Raw genomic sequence first — 6,221 nt, forward strand, 5'->3', positions numbered from 1 at the left:
TTCTGTTGTAACAGTTCACCGCAAGAACAGTCAACATGGTTTCCATCATTGAGGCGACAATAACATAAAAATATATCCTCAATCTCTTAAAGAAATGATGCCGAGGTTGTTGATAATTTTGAGTGGAAAAAAATGACCAAAGTTACCTCAAATCCCAAATCCAGCGACGCAGGTAGAACATTATCAGTCCATCCTCCATTCATCGGCATGTCATCTGTGCCGCCCACTGACACAGTGGCGATGACAGGGCGATGTGTCAGTCAAGTGTAGGAGTGGTTGTGAATCAGCCAGACCTAGGACTGAACACTTTCCCTCCCTCACCTTTCAAAAACATGGCGTGTGTGTGCTCGTGGTGCGAGCTACTGGCGGGCTGGGCCACTGAGTGTTTGTTGACATCCAACATCGCTCGCTGGTCCTCTCGTGGTTGGTGATACAGGGCTCACTGGCCTGGTCTCTATTGTGTCATCACAGGGAGCAAGTTTGGTCAAGAAAGTAAACAGACCGGTTGGACGAATTTAATTATGACTAAGATTGGTGATGGCGGACCCTGTCCTGAGATGACCTGGAGGCAGGCACTCTACTTCTTGTTCCTTTATCAGACACCTCGCGGCAAGAGAAAGAGAAAGGTGTACAAACAACATCTATTCGTTTCTCATCTGTGTGTGTGCGTGAGCACGTGCATGTGTGTGTATGTATGGTTAATATGTCTACATACGATGTTCACTTCTCGGAAACTCGTTATTCTCAAATTTGACCCTTGACTCCAGTCGCCGCAAAGGCCTTGCTCGTTCTGTCTTTCCTACCTCGGGGCAGGCCTTATACATGTTAACATGTATATATATACACACAGATTTTGGTCAGTCCGACTTCCAAGTGATGGCTTCCTCCCTGCTAATGTCTGCAGCACCAACATGCAACAGGCTAAAACGACACAATTTGCCGTCTGTTTGAATGATTCAACAATCAACACGTTCACCCTGCAGTATTGAGAGGGGTGAGGGGAGGAAGGTATAAAAACTATTTTAACTTTGTTCTTTCTATTTACGTTGCTAATGCATGGTCCTCGGCTCGGAGCGGTCGGCATATTTTCAGTGTTGAGCAACGACAAAAACAGACAAAATGTCTGAGCGAACCTCGCCGCCATCACGCAACAGACTTGGACAAAAATGTCCTGGCGCCTGAACGCCACAGGCACTTCACTTTGATGACAGACCATTTGGCCACAACCAGGCGAGGAGCAAATTTACTCTCGCCGATGCTGCAATAAGGAATGAAACAAAAGTGATAAGGAGTCGCTTGGACATTTCTATTCAGCAGTTAGGTGCAGTTGGGAAAGAAAAATACAGAGAGAGAGAAGAAAAAGAAATAATAAATGATGTGGCTCGAGGGAGTGAGCGGTATGCACAGATGATAATCGAAAGAAAGAGAGAGAAGGAGGCAGAAAGATATATATAAATAGAGAGAGGGAGCATACAGAAAAAACATAGAGGACGAGAGAGAACAAAGGAAAAGAAAAATATAAGGGGGAGAGAGAGAACAAAAAGAAATACATGGAGAAAAGAGAGAAAAATGTGTGTGTGAGAGCGAGAGGAGACGTGTGGCAAGGAAGGAAAGAGATATAGACCAGAGGTAGAAGAGAATCAAGTGGGATTAGTTGCTCTTATCTTGTTTTGTCACTTGAGCCAAGAGAGATACACGCACTTCTTTACACTTTCTTTGCGAGAAGAAGGGAGAGGTGGCGCGGTGTTCACATAAACACACGCTGACCTACAGATATATACATATACACACACATTGCCGCAAGTTCATATTACCAGTCGTATTGAAGGATTTTATAGTCAGACCTGGGATGGAAGGAAAATTGAGAACGAACAAACAAGGAAAATAAACAGACGAGGAAAAACGAGACTTGAAAGACAGAGTAGAAGGTTGAAGAGAGGAGCTGACAGAGTTAGAGGGTTAATAAAAACAGATATGATCGAGATACAGACTTGCAGACGACGAGGAGAGGGGATTGTGTGTGGGGTGGGGAGAGTGACAGAGGGACACACAGAGAGAAAGATGCAATATGTAATACATTTGTGTGCAGGAATATTTTGTTTTATATGCATGATGTGTCGGGAATATAAACACGGCAAAATCAAGTATTAACAATTCCAAACATGGAGCTTTCAGCCATGGGAGATAACTGGAGGATTTTTGTTGTAGATGAATGTATTTTTGTGGATTGTGTTGTCTACACTATGGGGTCATATTGTTTGTATGGCTTCTTTTGTAAATAACACTTCAGTTTTTGTACCGGATTATGTGGCCTGGAGAGGAATGACTAATGGGTTCTCATACATGCTTACACCCAACCCCAATCTCTAACTTAAAAAAAAAACTAAAAAGGGAGAAGGTTGGGTGAAAAATGCTTCTGCCACCCCATTATTGGCAGTTGTAGCCTGTAGCTTATCAAAGCAAGGTGTGTTACAACTAGCGCTCGCCACAAACACACTGACATACTTCTCGTGCCTTCACAGACACACCTCCCCGCAGCTCCCCCCTCTGTCTACCTGTGGTACAGGTGTGACACTAGCGGTGACTCAGTTACATCGGGGGCAGATTAACGTGTCGTCCTCAATCATGAATGTGTTCACAGCTCTGGTGTCGTGTGGACTTCATCCAAAGATCCCATTCTCGTTACTGAGCTGGGAAATTACCTCCCATCACATCTCACTAACTCAAGAGCGAATGGAAGTAGAAATCTTGCATTGAAATCACCTTCAGATGTGTGCGGCACCATCCACATCGAAGAGTCCTAAAGCTGACTAGCAGTGGCTGAATACCAGCCAAACCCTAAGGCTGACGATCTGTTGACTGCCGTAGGAACAAACGTCAGTCCCAACAGCCCTCCACCTGGCCTCGCAGGGGCGACCACTCAGCCCACTGACTCAACTTCCGTAACGAGAATACAGGAGTAGTAAATATGTTTACTCTGACATTTTATTTTGAGTTTCTTTTTTGATGGGTTCCTGTGCCGAGTCCTATTGTTGCCAGCGCACCAACGATAAAGCAGCCCACAGGTGGTGTTTGTTGATCCACTAAGTTTTGTGTCGTCTACAATGTAAACACAGTGATTACTCTCACATGTCATCCAAAACTTAAATTTAAAAAAAAATGTTTTGGCTCTATGCTTTCACGGTTTAAGGTCTTATTTCCACTCCATCATTCCCCAGTCTTTCCCCACCCCACTCTTTTTTTTCTTTTTTCGTGCGCTACTCGTGATCACAAAGGCAGGTGAGAGGAAGGATATTCTATTGCTCGGTGACTGGAACGTCTCGCTCTTGTCTTATAACAACCTTGTGAAACCTAAACACCATTTGCCAACAAGAAGGTGTCCTAGTGTATAAAACAATCCATACATGGTATTGATCTCTATAAACGTTTAAACAGCCACACGAGTTAACATCTTTCCCTCCACAAGAAGTTTCTCCACTCACTCAATCATCTCACGCACTCGGCATCTTTCACGAAGGAAGAACGTTCAGCAAGCACAAACCCATTCACCTGTAAAACACGGGGCAATAAAAATCACACCTGCTGGTGATTGAGCAGCTCGGGAAGTGTTTGCTACAGGCTGGCGTTGCTAACACACAACATGTATTATAAACCCTCCAGAGGACACATCAGCATTAAACATATCACTTCTTATTACAGAGTAGTTGTGTTCCTCACTTCAGAAGCACGAGTTAAAACAAAATAGTTGATCCAATCGACAAGAGGACGGGTGGCCCCACGTCCCAGACGCCCAATAGAACATCCACAGCGGCACTTGCTGCACTTAACGGCAATCAATAAGTGCGTAAGCACCCGCCAGTGAACCGTGAACATATCCGTCTGTGCGCTGAACCGTGAAACGACTTGCGAGGAAGACTGAAGCCTGAGTCCAGCCTCTGGTGTAGAGACGTGGATGTCTATAACATAGATATGACAGAGCCCGCAGGCCAGGCTGTGTGTGTTTTGTCCAACTTGAAGGATCGCCATTGAATCAGGCTCTGTGCTGACCAGACTCAATTAGTCGGGTGCGTGATCAGGGTCAGTACTCTGTCATACTCGTCCTTTACCTCCTTTTATTGCCATCTTGTGATCTCTGAGGTGCCTCGTTACAGCTAAACGGTCTGTTACCTGTTGTGGTCCTCGTTGAGATAAACTTTGGACGATGATGATGATGAGGGGGAAGAGGATTATTGTTGTTGTTGTTGTTATTTTATTATTATTAGAAAATGCGTGTAAGGCATGGAGGATGTAAGATGAGCTTTATAACGAGGGTAAAGGGTAAAGCCACATATGAAGAAACATGAAGCTTGTCTATGAGTTCCCATGATGCCCCAGGGCAACGACTTATCCTCGATTCATAACTACCATTTAGGAAAGACCAGGGGTTGAGGAGGAAAATCAAAATATAGCAACATAACATAGCAGAATTCAAGTGGACAGCGAGACGGGGGAAGATGGACAAGGCCAGGCGACGGTTCAGGCTGGTCAGTCTCTCAGGGGAAATGACCTGACCGAGACAGGATTCCTAGCGGTGGAGAACCCATGAAGGGGTCGTTTTTCTAGACAAGGCATTTCACTTTTGATAGAGTGTATCCTCTAGAAAATGAGGAAGCTCTAGGATCCCAAAAATTAGGGAGTGGCTGGACTTGCCGAAATCAGAAACACCGAGAGAGAGGATGCAAGGGTCATTTGTTATTGAATATTATTCGGCAGATTTTGAATATATTGTAACCAAGTGGAATGTACAGGTCCCCCTGTAGTGTAGATAGATCGTTTTCAGTACTATAATTTGTAATACAATGTATAATGTAGAGGTTTCCATGTCCTGTTGTCAGTCCAGTCCTTCTGGGTAAGAACACTGTTTGTATTTATTTACGGCTAAGGAAATAGTCTTTACGAACTTTACAGACTTTACGAACTTCTCATTCGTTTTGCCGAAAAAAAAAAACCTAACAAAACCTGCAAGCTTTTACACAAAGAGCATGCTCAAACTGGCTTATCGCTACTTGTCTTCCTAGAAACGGCTCCCAGGGAGGCCAGATTTTTGAATTACTACCGATGGCTTTGCTGATTGGGCTTTACTACCTTCTATTAGTCTGTAAAAGCAAATCATCATTGCAATTCCTGTTTATTTCTGACAAGTATGCATTTTTCACACCTAGATGACCTGGAGATGTTGAGGTAACATCTAATGACGATTCCACCTAACAGAACTACCATTGGAGTCTAGCATTTAGTTTTACAGGCATCGGGATGTCTAAACAACTTTGCTCGGGAGCCAATGGTGGGACATGGAAAGACATTTCATACTCAATGGTTTTGAAGCTTATTACAGATATCCCATCTAAATGTTTATGTTTCCTTCACGGAAAAAGTTATCTGATGGTCCGTTTTGCTAGTGCGAGTGTTTGGCAGACAAAGTATCAAACAGAGCCTGCTTCTGTCTTTGGAGTTGTCCCGCTTAGCAGATTAGAACACTATTTGGAGACAGCATCACCAAAGTTTGCAGCAAGATGACTTTGACCAAGCCTTTGGAAGCCAAGAGGGATAACTCGCAGCACATGAAGATACAAATGAGACCAGGGACATCGATCTTCCTCAACAAGCTCCTTGTGGTCCTCCCCCGGAGATTTTCCAGAAGTTGGGCTCGGGCGAGGACGTCGTCTTGAGACCGGATTTACGAGACAGCGCGTGGCTAGGAACTGACCAGCGTGCGAGCAGCGAAGGTCAATCACGTGACAGATTTTAAGGAGTGCCGACAGGGAGGGAGTTCCCAACCTTTTCCTCTTCCTCCTTCTTTACCTCTCTCTTCGATCCCCGATGAAAGGCTGGGACTTCACAATTCACTTAGTGTGAAGCATACGTGACAAGTGATGGTCATGCATGCTCCTGGGGCGTCCCCTGAGCTACTTTGTCTCTGTCCGTTCTCTGGCCAATAGACGACATAGTCGCGGGGACCCTAGAAAGACATGGAGTGGGAAATACGATTCGACTATGTTGTTAGTCACCAACTTAATTAAGTCCAGCCGAACTGGGTGTTACAATGTCGGTCTTTATTACCGCAGCTGTAACAGAGGGCCAGGACGGGAGGCGAGAATCACCTACTTGTGGTTCCTAGCCTTTGTCTTTGTGTCATTGATACTCTTTTTCTTTCGTTTACTTTTAATGCTAACATTATTTAC

This window comes from Pomacea canaliculata, linkage group LG1 (assembly GCF_003073045.1).
Source record: "Pomacea canaliculata isolate SZHN2017 linkage group LG1, ASM307304v1, whole genome shotgun sequence".
Taxonomy (NCBI): domain Eukaryota; kingdom Metazoa; phylum Mollusca; class Gastropoda; order Architaenioglossa; family Ampullariidae; genus Pomacea; species Pomacea canaliculata.